General features: G+C 35.6%; 1 protein-coding gene across 1 annotated transcript in view; it reads right to left on the bottom strand.

Annotated features, from left to right (window-relative positions):
* Positions 1-16,439, bottom strand: part of ITFG1 (integrin alpha FG-GAP repeat containing 1) — a 343,036-nt gene that overhangs the window by 146,219 nt on the left and 180,378 nt on the right. The window lies entirely within an intron of this gene.

Below are 16,439 nucleotides of genomic sequence, written 5' to 3'. Positions count from 1 at the left end.
CCCACTCTGTCATATATTACCTTGCTTCATTTTGTTTTCCTTGGCATTTATTTTTTACATTTTATATTTACATATATTTGTTTGTAATCTGTTCTTTCCATTACAATGTCAACCATAGGAAATTAGGGACTCTATTCATCTCATGCTATTTTTCAAGTATAGAAGAGGGCCAGGAACATGGTACACCCTCAATAAAATTTGTTCAATGTGTAAATTATTGATCAAGTTTTATGATGCACTAGTTCTCATATGACTATCTCCTTCTCATAATTTTAGCTTAATCTTACATGTTTTTTCTTCCAAAATTATTTTATTATGTTGTTAGTCTAGCTTAATCTTAAATTGACAAATATGAGTTAAAATAGGCATCCTGGCCTCAGCCCCAACCACTAGAACGTAAAACTCAATGGGAAACAAGGGTTTTGTCTTTCCTTGTTCTTTCTCTAACATCTGAAAAAAAATGCCCAGCGCTATTTCTTTTCTAGATGAATGAAAACATGAACAAGTATAATTTGCATAAGAAAAAAGATACCTTCACAAACTAAAGTGACACAAAGATTAAAAGAAAACGAAAACGTATCAGTTTAGTTGACTAAAAGAATATTTTAGGTGTTTTGAGGTTATTATGGTAAGGAAAGTGAGTTGTTTTTTTTCTCTCCTCGATAACATTATAATGCCTCCATTTCTGCAGATGCAGATAAACTCTTAATATTCTCCTATACGTTGAGAGAAAATATAATTTATCATTTTAACAATTTTAAAGTATACAGTTCAGTTGCATTATGCACATCCATACTGTTGTGCAATCATCACCAGTATCCATCTCTAGACATTTTTCCATCTTCAAAAACTGAAACTCTGTACGCATTAAACACTATTTCCTCACTCCCTTCTCCCTTCAGCTCCTGGTAATCACCATTCTACTTTCTGTCTCCATGAATCTGACTACTCTAATATTTGTCCTTTTGTGACTGGTGTTTCACTTAGCATAATGTCTTCAGGGTTCATGCAAATTGTAACGTGTCAGAATTTCCTTCCTTTTTAAGGCTGACAATATTCCATTCATCTGTTGATGGTCACATGGGTTTCTTTCTTTGTGGCTATTGTACATAATGCTGTTGTGAACGTGGCATACAAATATTTACTGGAATCCAATTCTTTTGGATATATACCCAGAAGAATTGCTCGATCATGTGGTAATTCTATTTTTAATTTTCTGAGGAACTACCATATCATTTTCCATAGCAGCTGCGGCAATTTACATTCTCACCAGAAATGTACAAGTGTTCTAATTTCTCCACTTCCTCACCAAAATTTGTTCTTTTCTTACAAAGTAACAGTCATCCTAACTTGTGTGAAGTGATATCTTATGGTTTTGATTCGCATTTCCCTAGTGTTTCATGATGTCAGACATCTTTTCATGTGCTTATTGGCCATCTGTATATTTTCTTTGGAGAAATGTTTATCCAAGTCCTTTGTCTGTTTTATGTTTTTGTTGTTGTGTTGACGATTTGGTGGGAGTTCTTTATATATTACAGTACTAACCTCTTATTTATGAGTTATAAATATTTTCTCACATTCTATGGGTAGCCCTTTTCACTCTGCTGATAGTGTTATTTAACACATAAAAACTTGTAATTCCGATGCAGTTCCATTAGTCTGTTTTTGCTTTTGTTGACTGTGCTTTTGGTGTCATATCCAATGAGCCATTGCCAAATTGAAAGTTGTGAAGATTTTCTTCTATGTTTTCATTTAGGTGTTTTATAGTTTTAGCTCCTATCTTTAGGTTTTGATTAATTTTGAGTTTGTTTTTGAATACAGTATAAGGGGCCAATTTCTTTCTCCCCCCCTTTTTTTTGCATGTGGATATTGTTTTCCCAACACTATGTATTAAATAAAACCCTGTCTTTTCCCTTAAATGGTCTTGCATTGTTAAAAATCGTTTGACCATATATGTGAAGGTTTATTTCTAGACGTTCTATTCTATAGTTCGTAAATTCTGATTACTATAGTTTGTAAGTTTTGAAATCAGGATGTCTGAGATCTCCAACTCTGTTCTTTTTCAAGATTGTTTTGGCTATTCCACTCGGTTTTGAAATTTTAGTATTTTATTTGATTTTTTAAAAGATTTATTTATTTTAAAGAGAGCAAGAGCATGGTGGGGGAGGGGCAGAGGGAATCTTAAGAAAACTCTGCACTGAGTGTGGAGCCCCAAGGCAAGATCTCAATCTCGTGACCCTGAGATCATGACCTGAGCCAAAACCAAGAGTCCGATGCCCACCTAACTGTGCCACCCAGGTGCCCCCAAAATTTAGTATTTTAAATACCATCCACCATCTCATATATGCTGTCATTTGTGTTCAGTTCATTTTATGGCAACCTCAGTTTGCCCATCCATAAAACGAGGTAACAATAATTAGCTTACTGGGATAGTAGTGAGGATTAAATGAAATACCATATTTAAACCTCTTATCAAAGCACTTAGGACACATCATCAGTTCTCAGTAAAATTAACAATTACCATGAGAAAAATGTATCATATACAACTTGTGGCAGAAAGAATATTGGCCACCCCAAAATGCCCACATTGTAATCCCCAGGATTTCTGAATATGTTAGCTTGTATGGCAAAAAGAACTTTCAGATGCGATCAAGTTAAAGATCTTGAGATGTGGAGATTATCCTGTGATCTGGGTGGGACCAATGTAATCACAAGGGTCCTCATGAGAGAGAGGAAGGAAATCAGAGTTAGAGCTAGAAGGCCATGGGAGGTCAGAAGCAGAGAGGAAGAAGGTGATGTGATGTGGGACCAGCAGAACTGCTGATGTAGGCCTTGGCAGAATGAGAAAAGTGCATCGAAGAATGAATTCTCTACTTGAGCCTCCAGAAGAAACCAGACCTTGTAACACTTGGTTTTAGCTTTAAAAGACTCATATAGAAATTCTGATTTCCAGAATTGTTGGAGAATAAATTTGTGTTATTTTAGGCTACTAAGTTTGTGGCAATTTGTTGGGAAATTAGTAGCAATAAGAAACTAATACGTATTTTGATACCAGAAGTAGGGTGGTGCTGTAACAAATATCTAAAAATGTGAAAGTGGCTTTAAAATTGGGTCACTGGTAGAGGCTGGAACATGATAAAAAAAAGCCTACATTGCCTTGAACAGACTGCTGTTTGTAAAAATATGGATGTTAAAGACTGATGGTGGGGCACCTGGGTGGCTCACTCTGTTAAGTGTCTGACTCTTGATTTCAGCTCAGGTCATGATCTCAGGGTTGTGAGACTGAGCCCTGCATTAGGCTCCGCACCCAGTGTGGAGCCTGCTTGAGATTCTCCCTCTCCCTCTGTCCCTGCCCCCACCTGTGTGTGAGTGCCTGCACTCTCTTTCTCTCTCTCTCTCTCAAAAAAAAGCCTTGATTGTGAAGGCAAGAATGATATGAGAAACATAATCAAGAAAATCTGTATCTTTTTTGAGAATACCTAAATCATCATGAACAGATTAATGGTAGGAATATGGACATTAAAAGCTCTGTTGGTAAGGACTCAGAAAGAAGTAAGGAACATATTATTGGAAAATGGAGGGAAGCTTAGCTGAGTTGTGTCCTACTACTATTATATGGAAAACAGAATAGCAACTGATGAATGCTGACATTTAACTGAGGATATTCTGAAGAAAAGTTTTGAAGGTAAAACTCAGTTTTATTGCTTATAGTAAAATGTGAGAGGAAAGAGATAAAGTGAGGGCAGAACTTGATGATTTGGGAAATTTTCAGCCTAGGCAGGTTGCAAAAGACACATAAATTAAGATTCACTGTCAGTAAAGGATGCTCTGGAGAGAATGTCAAAAATGTGCCTGAAGAACAACAACAAAAAAAATAAAAAAATAGTGCCCAAACAATATTTTGTTAGTGTCTTGGAAGGATCAAAAGATCAAAGTATTCAGTCACAAATGGGGCTCTCTGAAGAGATTAGGTGTGTGACTTGTCTCGTTAGCCATCTCAGAAGCCAAAAATGGGGATGGGCTTGTCCAAGAAAGATTTGTGGAGAAGCCTTTTGTCTAATGGAGAGAATCCCTTAGACACATGCAGGAGACCCATAAGGTTATTGAGAATGTTATACCAACAGAAACACTGCCAGCGTAGGTGAAAAGGAAAGGTGAGAGGATGAAATGAAAGAAGGCTGTTAGATTCTCAAAATTCTACAGGGAAGAAACTGATTGATGGACTCAGCTGCAAACATGTGGGTACCCTCTGTGAAAAAAAGGGATGACTCCAAGGATGAGCTATGAGCCCAGTGGATGGAGCTGAGGGCCACAGACGATTAGTCCCAGGTCCCGAAACCTAAAGTAGTATGCTGGATTGGATTTTCTAACTGCTTGAGACCAATCACTCCTTTTCTCCTCTTTTGCAAGGGAATGCCTAAAATTATTATCCCATGACTGTCCTACCATTGTATTTTGGGAATAAATAATTTGTTTTCTAGTTTCGCAGGTTCAGAGATGGGAGAGCAATTTTGCCTTAAGGATCAATTATAGTGACAGCCTTATACGTGCCTAATTTACATAGTGAGATTTGGGACTTTTGAGCTGACGAGACTTAGATGACATTCTGAACTTGAGTTGATGCTGTAATGGATTGAGACTTTAGGGGATGTTGAGATGGAGTGAATGTATTTTGCGTGCAGGGTGAGGGGGACTATTTGGGAAGCCAGAGAGCATATTGTGGTAGGATAGATAATGACCGAAAGAAGACCACAACATTCCTTATAAAAGGGAAGAAGTTGGATGGGAGTGTGGGGGAGAAGATATAAAAATAGAAGCATAGGTCAGGAAGGAGAGAAGATTGTGATAGTTAAATCTTAGATGTCAGCTTGACTGGCTACAGGGTGCCCAGATATTTGGTTAAACATTATTCTGGGTGTGTCTGTGAGAAAGTTTTTATTTATTTATTTATTTATTTATTTTTTTTGTGAGAAAGTTTTTAGATGAGATTAACATTCAAATGGGTAAAATACATAAAGTAGATTGCCCTCTCTAATGTATGTGGGCCTCATCCTATCAATTGAAGACCTGAATAAAAAAGGCTAAGTCCTCCTGAGCTAAAACACTGGTATTTCTGGCCCCTGGATTTGGATTGAAACATTGGCTCTTCTTGGGTCTTGAGTATGTGGAATTTTTTTTTTTTTTAATATTTTACTTTTAAATAATCTCCATACCCAACGTGGGGCTTGAACTCACAACCCTGAGATCAAGAGTTGAGCATGCCAGAACTGGAACTTACACTGAGTTTCCTAGTACTCAGGCCTTCAGACTAGGCCTGAAACTACATAAGGCTCTCTGGGTCTTGAGCTTGCTAACTGCCGATCTTAGTATGTGTTAGCCTCCATTATCACGTGAGCCAATTACTTATAATTAATCTCTCTCAAACCATCTATTTTATATATATCCTATTGGTTCCATTTGTCTGGAGAACCCTGACTAATACAAAGATACTCCTTTGTTGGCTCTGACAATGGAGGAAGGGGCCATGAACCAAGGAATGTTGGCAACCTTGAGAATTTGGAGAAGGCAAGGAACAGATTCTTCCCTACAGCCTCCAGAGAGAACCAGCATTGCTAACACTATGATGTTAGCCCAGTGAATAGATTTCTGACCTCCAGAACTGTAACAATAAATGTGTTTTTATAAGATACTATGTTTGCGGTCAGACACTAATACACAATACAATGTCATTCTTGGTATCCTTCTACAATATTGTGTCAGCCACCACTTGAAGCTTGGATAAATAAAATGTGGTCTATCTCTATACTGTGGAAGATTATTTGGCAATAAAAAGAAGGAAGTACTGATACATGCTACAACATTGAAAACACTACGGTAAGTGAAAGAAGCAAGAAAGAAACACATATTGTATGAATCCATTTATATCAAATGCCGAGAATAGGCAAATCTATAGAGACAGAGAATAGATTAGTGGTTGTCTATTGTTCCCTTGGGTTGGGGGCTTGGGGAGTGGTAATGGCTTAGAGGTATTGTGGTTTCTCTGTGGGGGGGAATAAAAATGTTCTAAAGTTGACTGTGGTGATGGATACACAACTCTATGGTTTATCAAAAGCCATTAAACTATATACTTGAAAAGGGTGAATTTTATGGTATGTGTATTAATAAGTGTAGGAAACAATTATACATTTATTAAAAAAATGATGAAGTAGTACAGAAGTATCCTAAAATCCTAGCAAAAAACAGAGTACCTATAAGATTTGCCACATTTCTCTAGTCACAATATATGCAACTTACTTAAGCAGATGCTGTGTTCATTACATAGTGGCTTTAGAAAACAATATTCTTTCCTCACACAAATGTTTCAATGCTGATAGAAGAAACTAAATTTTAATTTCTCTGGTATCTTTTTCAGTTGCAATGTACTATGTAGCCATCATCTAAACTGATGATAAATGTTTTCATAATATTTTTTTCTTCAAATGAATAAAATCTGAATACCTATTTCATTATATTCTTCAACGACCTGTCAGATCATTTCATAAGGAGGCAGATTAACTATGCCCACTCTCCCCATGGCCACTCTAATTAGAATTATTCTCTGTGTTCCTTAGAGAGCCACAAGAGAAATAAATGTACATTTTTGGATACATATCTTTGAAAAAATTTCATGTACATGGCACAATCCACGAATATAATGCATATATTATAAAATTCACCATTTTAAAGTATATAATTAAATGGTTTTAAGTATATTCACTCTGGTGTGCAATCATCACCACTATTGAATTCCAGAATATATCCATCACCCCAGAAAGAAACGCCATACCTATTAGCAGTCAGCCCCAATTCCTCTCTGCCCCCATCTCCTGATAACCGCTAATCTTTTTTCTGTATTACAGATTTGTCTATTCTGAAAATTTTAAATAAACTGAGACATATATGTGGCCTTTGTGTTTGGCTTCATTAACTTAGCATAATGTTTTTAAGATTCATCCACATAGTAGTATGTATCAGTACTTCTTTCCTGCTTTTAAATGAGTAATATTTCACTATATATTTATCCATTCATCTGATGATGGGACATTTGGGTTGTTTCTACTTTTGGTTCTTATGAATAATGCTTCTGAATGTTCATATGTACATTTTGCTTAAACATGTTTTCAACTCTGTTGCATATATGTCCAGGAGTAGGATTGCTGGATTCCATGGTAACTGTATGTTCAATTTTTGAGCAATTGCTAGTGTTTTCCAAATCAGCTGCATCATTTCACATTCCTGTCAGTAGTGTATGAGAGTCTCAATTTATCTACATCCTTGCCACATCTGTTACTGAGTTTTGATTTTAGCTGTGTTAGTGGGTATGAAGTGCTATCTCATTATGGCTTTGATTTATATTTCACTAGTGACAAATGATGTTGAGCATCTTTTCAAGTGGTTTTGGCCATTTGTATAAGATTCACAGTTTGTTGTTAAGATAAAAAGTAAGCATTAACTTCTGTTAGAACTCACAGATAGGGTTAATGTCTCAACTTAACTTCTTTCTGTCTTATAGTGTCATACATACATAACAACTTCAACTCCTGACATCACTTCCTTAGGAAAGTCTTCTCACTTGAATCCTTCTGGAATAGAAGAAATGGCCCTGCTGTACATTTTCATTATTTCTGACACTATTCAATCACAGCACTTAACTTTTTTTTTTTTAAAGATTTTATTTTATTTATTTATTTATTTGAGAGAGAGAGAATGAGAGACAGACAGCAGGAGAGGGAGAAGCAGACTCCCCGCCGAGCAGGGAGCCTGATGCGGGACTCGATCCCGGGACTCCAGGATCATGACCTGAGCCGAAGGCAGTTGCTTAACCAACTGAGCCACCCAGGCGCCCCCACAGCACTTAACTTTTTAAAAGAATTGTGCAGTTAGTCAGATTGAAACACCATAAAGATATATATATGTCTTACTAAGTTCTATATCATCAGATCCTAGCATAAACGCTCCCTTCCAAGTGTAGGAAAATTGTTGAATGAATAAATACTCAGCACAATCAAATGGAAAGTTAATACACTGAATCCAGAACTAATTAAGTAATCTACTCATTTCCACTACTAACTGAGTGATCTTAGCTAAGTCATGTAACTGCTCTGATCCCTTATCAATTAATAAATGAGGGAAATGGACAAAATGATTTTAAATTTCCTTCAATCCTAAAAGGCCATAAAATCTTTTTTTTAATTTTTAGAAACTATAGGAAAACAGTACTTTATATGCCTTTATAAAGGTAAATAAAACTCTTGACTAGAGAGAATTCCTAAAAGACAATGGGAAAAAAAATGCATAACAAAACAAAACAAAACAATGCTCCTTAGACAATCCTCCTTCCTTTATCAACAAAGAGTCAAAGGTGATTTTTGGTATAGATTTTCACTGAAAAATAATCGATTAAAATATTAATATATTACAGTAAAATAAATATTAATATATTACAGTGTTACAGTAAAGGCAAGCCTATAAATGCTTTAGTGAAATTTATAAGAGTAGAGAAATCTGAATTTTGTCTTTTAAAAAGTCATAGCATCTTTCCCAAATATTTCAATTAATAGAAGTATTATCAAGGAATATACCTCTTCTTTAGCTATGATCTATCTTTTTTGGTTTTATTATTATTATTTTTAGCAATGTTAACACCTAATATAATGTATAATTAATGGAGATTATACTATACCCCAAATCTCAATACTGCAATTTCTAAATGTTGTAAATTTAAACACTGTAAATACTTGCTTTGAGTAGTAAAAAACTGTTACCAACAAATTAAAGATTAAAATAAAGGCTTAACTTAATAAAAACATTTTGTAGTTTCCTCTTGCATATATATTATCTTGTTTTGACAACTTCTCTGTAACGTAGCATAAGTATTTGCTTCATTTCACAGATGAGGAAACAATGACCCAAAGTCAGGATTCTAAAATAAGTCTTTTTTTTCAAATCTAATTCTCATCCCATGTGCTCTGCTGCTTTGCAGCCTGGTCTACATTTGATATGTTTACATATTGTGGATATTGGGGATGAAGAAAACAGTCTGAATCAAGCCTCTCCTCTGTAAAACAAAACAAAACAAAACAGCCCCAGCTCTTAAAAATTCTATCTAGATTTAATTTAATGACAAAGATACGAAGACGATGGGTAACAATGCTAATGTATATTTTCATTATATATTCCTTATGACTGTCCCCTTCCCTTTGCTCATGAAGAAAGTGAGAAAGGGTGACAGATTTACATAAAAAGATAGATCTTGCTACCTCAGACCTTTTTTTTTTTTTTTTTGGTTTGGTTTTTTGTTTCTTTAATTCATGTGTAACAACAATGAAAACAGTGACACATTGTAGCATTTAATCTATCAGTCTTAGGGAAAAAAGCTTGCATATAGAGGATCTGGAAAGACTTGGAAATTTTAAGTTACCTCTTGAAGTCAATACAAGAAAATTTTTTGCTAATACTTTTTTTTTTTTTTAAGATTTTATTTATTTATTTGACAGAGAGAGAGAGATAACGAGAGCAGGAACACAAGCAGGGGGAGTGGGAGAGGGAGAAGCAGGCTTCCCGCTGAGCAGGGAGCCCGATGTGGGACTCGATCCCAGGACCCTGGGATCATGACCTGAGCCGAAGGCAGATGCTTAACAACTGAGCCACCCAGGTGCCCTTGCTAATACTTTTTAATTCTCCCTTTAAGTATAACTCATTTTCCTTTGGAAACTGTCAAACCATTCTACTTTTAAAGTATTCCACCTGTGAGAGATAATTTTGAGACTATTGTTTTCTGAGTAAATATGCTGTCTTTTGGATTCCAATCTGACTAAACCATTTAGATTTGAAAAAAAAAATTACATTATATGCTTAGATTGATATGTTTTAACTTATATATTTTAAATTTCTAACACATAAACATAGTGGGGTTTAGAAGTTGTGCTTCAAAATTAGCCATCAGTTCTTTCCTTAACAATAATCTGTGGGGCTTATAGGTCAGAGGCTACGTAGCTGTTACAGGTCTTTTGGAACTGAAGTCAACATTCATGTTGTTGACAGTCTAGTTTAAATACAGGCCTCTTAATAAGGTTAGCTTGAGAGGGAAGTGGGGAAGGAATGGTATTTCATGAAATCCTCACAAGAATTTTGTAGGGGAGGTATAACAATACTTATCTTACAGATTTGGTTATATATAGATAGGATAAATACCTTGCTGAAGGAAACAGAACTCCTAAGTGACACCACTAGCATTTAAACTGGAATTCAAAGTCCATGGTCTGGTCCTTCTCTTCTAAGCTGCATTTAGAAATAAACTTGTCTTTTAAACTTATGTGATATATAATGTAGTGGAAGAAGTATATATTTTATTTCTTTTATTTAAAAAATTTTTTTTAAAGATTTTATTTATTTATTTGACAGAGACACAGCGAGAAAGGGAACACAAGCAGGGGGAGTGGGAGAGGGAGAAGCAGACTCCCCGCCGAGCAGGGAGCCCGATGCGGGACTCAATCCCAGGACTCTGGGATCATGACCTGAGCTGAAGGCAGACGCTTAATGACTAAGCCACCCAGGCGTCCCGTATTTCTGCTTTTATTAATACATTTGACTGCAAGTACATACCTAAGAGACATCTGAATCTAAGTCTTGCCTTATTCATGGACTAATAGGAGAGTCTTTTTCCATTCTGTCATCCTGAGAAATGGATTCCATAGTGCCAGTTTCTACTACCATTAGTCTAATTCATATAGCTGGTAGGAATTACAAAAATAGGAGTTCAAAATCTTCCATGTTACTGCTTTTTTGAAGGAGATTTTTACTGTTCCTTAGAGGTCATGAAACTGTGGCTACTATTCCAGTAAGGAAGCTGATTTAAATGAAATAAAATGGATTTTTATAAATAAATATACTTATATTATTCCCAGCACCCCCCCACCATTTATAAAAGTGAACTATATATGCTGATTCAACAACTAAAAGGCTTAATTTACTCTATAATGTATAGTTTTATGCAAAAATTGGCAATGTAGTCATTGATTATATAGGAAATGCTTATTGTATTTATTTTGGTAGCAAAACTATATAAGTAATGAAATTTATCATATAGTCTCTCTGGAAAGACAAGCATATACATTCATATATTATTCACTACTCTTTGTAATTAATGATGTGTGCTGCCCTGTACATATAAAATACTTATAAAAATGATGCTTCTGATCCATTGTCAATCATATCTTATGAGTTGTTTTCATAGTGGTGACTAGTAGTCTATATTAATTAAACCTCCAATTTTCTCCTATTCATTTCTGTAATGAAGGTAGTGAGTTGAGAAAGCAAAACAGACAAATTAAATATAAAAACAAAATATTTATGGAAAAATTTCATCTTATTGAAAATAAAAGTGATTCTTTGGATAACTACAACTATAATAAAAACATAGAATGAGGGCGCCTGGGTGGCTCAGTCGTTAAGCGTCTGCCTTCGGCTCAGGTCATGATCCCAGGGTCCTGGGATCGAGTCCCACATCAGGCTCCCTGCTTGGGGGGAAGCCTTCTTCTCCCTCTCCCACTCCCCCTGCTTGTGTTCCTGCTCTCGCTATCTCTCTCTCTGTCAAATAAATAAATAAAAACAAACATAGAATGAATGAAATAATAAAATAGACAAGACTTTATCAAGTCTGATGAATGAAATAAAGAAGGCAAATAACATTAGAAACATGAAGGGGGCTATACCTACACATAAATAAATATGTGAGCCCTCTCCTCTCTCTCTCTCAGTGAATCTGGCTGAGGTTTATCAATTTTGGTTATCTTTTCAAAGAATCAGTTCTTAGTTTCATTAATCCTTTCTATTGTCTTTTTAGTTTCTGTTATATTTACTTCTGCTCTGTTCTTTACTATTTCCTTCTTTCTACTAACGTTGGGCTTTGTTATTCTTCCTTTTCTAGTTCCTTTATGTATAAAGTTAGATTGTTGATTTGAGATTTTCCTTTTTTTTTTTTTTTTTGAGGTAGTCCTGTCTAGCTAGGAACTTCTCTTTTAGAAGGACCTCTTAAGGCTGATATTTTCTTATTGATTTTCTGTCTGGTTGATCTATGCATTGATGTTATTGGGATATTAATTAACCCTGTTATAATTGTATTGCTGCTGGTTTCTCCCTTTAAGTCCTTTAATATTTACTTTACATATTTAGTTATATATGTGTAGCTACCCCTGGTTTCCATTTGCATAAGACATCTTTTCCCTTCCCTTTACTTTCAGTCTATGTGTATCCTTACACCTGAGGTGAGTCTCTCGCACACGGCATATGAAGTTATTTATTTATTTATTTATTTATTTATTTATTTATTCATTCAGTCATTCTATGTCTTGATTGGAGAATTTACCCCATTTATGTTTAAAGTAATTATAAGTAGATATGTACTTATTGCCATTTTGTTAACTGTTTTCCAGCTGTTTTGTAGTTCCTCTCTGTACTTTTCTTCTTCTCTTGCCCTCTCCTATTGTTTTGATGACCTGTAGTATTGTTTAGATTCTTTTCTCATTATCTTGTGTATGTACTCCAGGTTTTGCTTTTTGGTTAACATGTGGCTGACGTATATCAGCCTGTATATATACCAGTCTATTTTCAGTTGACAGCAAGTTAAATTTGAATTCTCAAATACATTTTCTACTCAACACATCCCATGTTCTATGTTTCTGATGTTACATTTTACATGTTTTTGTGTATCCTTTAACTGTTATAGTTATTTTTACTACTTTTGTCTTGTTATCTTCATGTTAGCTTGAACACTGATTAGTTCACTATCTTTACTATACATTTATCTTTTTAGTGGGATCTTTACTTTCATATGTTTTCTTGTTACTAATCAGTGCTCCCCCCCCCCTTTTTTAAGCTTAAAGAAGTCCCTTTAACATTTCTGGTAAGGCCAATTTAATGGTGGTTAACTCCTTTAGTTTTTGCTTGTCTGGAAAACTCTTTATTCCTCCTTCTATTTGAATGATAACTTTGCCAGATAGAGTATCCTTGGTTGGAAGTTTTTTTTGCCTTCAGCACTTTGAATATATCATGCCACTCCTTCTGGCCTGCAAAGTTTCTGCTGAAAAATCTGCTCAGTCTTACGGAGGTTCCCCTGTAATAATGTTTTTCTCTTGTTGCTTTTAAGATTCTCTCTTTAACTTTTGACATTTTAATTGTAATGTGTCTTGGAGTGGGTCTCTTTGTGATCATCTTATTTGGAACTCTCTGGGCTTTTTGCATTTGGAAGTCTGTTTTCCCTCCCCATGTTAAGGTAGTTTCCAGCCATTATTTCTTCAAATAAGTTTTTATCCCTTTCTCTCTTTCTTTTCCTGAGACCCTTATAATGCAAACGTTAGCATACCTGATGGTGTTCCACAGGTCCCTTAAGCTATCTTCACTCCCAGCCTCCCCCATTTTTTGCTGGTCTGTTTGGGCGAGTGCCGCTGCCCTGTCTTTCAGGTCACTGATCCTTTCTTCTGTCCCATCCTCTCTGTTGTTGAAGCCCTCTAGTGTATTTCTCAGTTCAATGTTATATTCTTCAGTTCTTTGACTTCTGTTTGGTACTTACTCGTATTTTCTATCTCTTTGTTTTCATCCATTCTTCTCCTGAGATTGGTGAAAATCTTTGTAACCATTATCTTGAATTTTATATCAGGTAAATTACTTATTTCCATTTTATTTTTTCTGTATTTCCCCCCCTCCTCTGGGATTTTATCTTGTTTTTCCATTTGGAACATATTCTTCTGTTTCCTCATTTGCTGGATTCCCTGTATTTGTTTCTATGTATTAGGAAAAATGGCTACTTCTAGTCTTGAAGAAGTAATCATAGGAAGACTAATAGTGAGTTTCAGTCTGCCATCTGTGTAGTGCCTTGGGGGTGGTAGCCTGCCAAAAACTGTCTCTCCCATTGTTTTAGTCCCATGAGGCCCAGAAAAGCAAGCCTCCCTGGCCACCAGAGCTAGGTGTTCAAGGGGCATCACCTATTTGGACTATGCACATCCCCTGGCTTTGGTGGGACTGTGTGAAAGTGTAGACTGGGACAAGCCTACATGCCAACTTTGGTGTTGTGGCCCCATGGGTAAGTTAGGCCAGGGCACACCTACTAGTCAGATTTAGTGGGGTAGGCTGTGGAAGAGGACCAGTTGGGTTTAGTAGGGTGGAGCTGAGGGACTGCTGGGCTGGGGCATGCCTGCCTGCCAGACTTAGCAGGCTGGGCCTGTGGACTGTTTTGGGGTGGGACATGCATAACCCAGGGTTTAGTATACAGGGCTAGGCAAGTGCACTAGTAAGGCAGAGAGAGAGTGCAAAAATAGTGCCCACCTGGGCCTCTGTCTCTGGAGACAGCACAACAATGTCATTTTAAGTTTTCCTTTCTTCTCTCAATAAAATGAAAATTCAGAGAATTAAGACATGACTATGCATAGAATTTGAAAGTAAACTAAGGGCAACTGAGTAACAATGGGATAGTCAAGGAAAAAAATAAGGTTTTCAGTCGGTGGTGGCATATATGTAAAATGACTGATCTCAGACCAGGCTGCCTCTATAAAATGTCACTAATAGATTTTTCATGTACCATGATTTTAAAGGTTAACTTATATAAATTAGGCCTTTAATATGAGATAAGGAACAAACCAATCTAAATTACTCTCTTTTGAAAACAAAAACACAAAACAAGTTAACAAACCATGGTTTCAGAATTTCTTGAGCTACATGTTATGGATTTTATTCTCTTACGTATAATCTCTACCTCATTTTCAAAACCTGCAGAAAAAAAGGAGACACTACTCTTCTCCAGGTAATAACCCTTCAAATTAGAAACATCAACCCTGCACTAATCCTCAGCAATACAGCAATTCTGAAATCAGTTAAAAATTACAAAATGCTTTTTGGACAACAGGGAATGCATGCAGGAAAGGATTATCATGCACACTATGTCTTTTTTTCCTTCTTCTATGTTTCAAGGAATATATTATGCTGAATTCTCCTAGACACACATCTCCCTTTCAAGTACAGGGCTCTTTTTGATTTAGTGATTTAATGAACAATGAGATGCACTAAAATCTACCTTTCAATTCTCATCTATCCCAAAAAGAAATCCCAGGTTTTAAACAGTTGCTTTTATAAAAGCATCAAGTGCCTATGTCTGACTGCCTCTTACCTTATGTTTTCTGTAGAGTTACTGTTCCCTGCTGAATTAGCTGTTGATACCATCATTATTTCTGAATAGTAAAGGAACTTCAGTTAATATTTGATGGTTTAAAAGAGAAAATATTGATAAAAACTTCATGAGAGTATATACTCAATGGAATATTATTAAGCCATAATAAAGAATGAAATCTTGCCATTTGCAATGGCATGGATGGAGCTAGAGAGTATAATGCTAAGTAATGTAAGTCAGTCAGAGAAAGACAAATACCATATGATTTCACTCATATGTGGCATTTAAGAAACAAAACAAGTGAGCCAAGAAAATAGAGAGAGAGAAGCCAAGAAATAAACTCTTAATTACAGAGAACAAACTGATGGTTAGAGGGGAGGTGGGTCAGGGAGGGTGAAATAGGTGATAGGGATTAAGGAGGGCACTTGTGATGAGCACCAGGTGATGCATGGATTTACTGAATCTCTATATCCTACACATGAAACTAATAGAACACCGTATGTCAACTATACCACTTAAAATTTAAAAACAACAACAACAAAAAGATAACTCACTAGTTTAAAAAAAAAAAAAACAAAACCCTTATGACCAAAACATGAATTGTTTGGATATTCTTCTAAGGATGAGTAATCATAGACTTAAGTGAATCTGGGATACAATTTCTTATTCTTTTGAATAGGATTAATGTCCAGAATAAAGCAATTTTACATTTCTTTGTTTTTATGTGCCACTATACCTTTAAAAGGAATAATAATCACATTCAGTTCAGAGATTTCATTTTACACTAAAATTGCTTCACACACATAATTATGAAGCATGATGATCATGTCCCTGGAAAACTCCATATACATAACTTGGAGCAACTGTAACTTCAAATCAAAGCCTTAGAAAAGTTTAAGTACAGACTGTCCATAATTTTCTACAAATATTTAGGGACACTCTCTAATAATATATGTTTCTCTAAATATCAGATTGCTAGATGACATTGTTTGGTGTTCAAAGCAACAATAAATCTGATTTTTTTCCCCAGGGAAGTTGTTTTGCATCATGAGCCTGGTAGGAAACGTGAAGCTGAATTATCACTAATTCCAGAGTGAATTAATGCCCAAAGGAAAAATTGTGGATAGATAATGATACAGGAGATAATAAAGAATAAGGACCAAGAAATGTAATTAATTGTGATAGGAAGAAAACAATACTGTATTAAAATTTAGGAAGAGTCATATTCATGGATTCTGCA

This window comes from Mirounga leonina, unplaced genomic scaffold, assembly GCF_011800145.1.
Source record: "Mirounga leonina isolate KUSES-001 unplaced genomic scaffold, KU_Mleo_1.0 Mir_180, whole genome shotgun sequence".
Taxonomy (NCBI): Eukaryota; Metazoa; Chordata; class Mammalia; order Carnivora; family Phocidae; genus Mirounga; species Mirounga leonina.
Note: the sequence above shows the minus strand (reverse complement) of the source record. Positions and strands in the feature narration are given on the sequence as shown.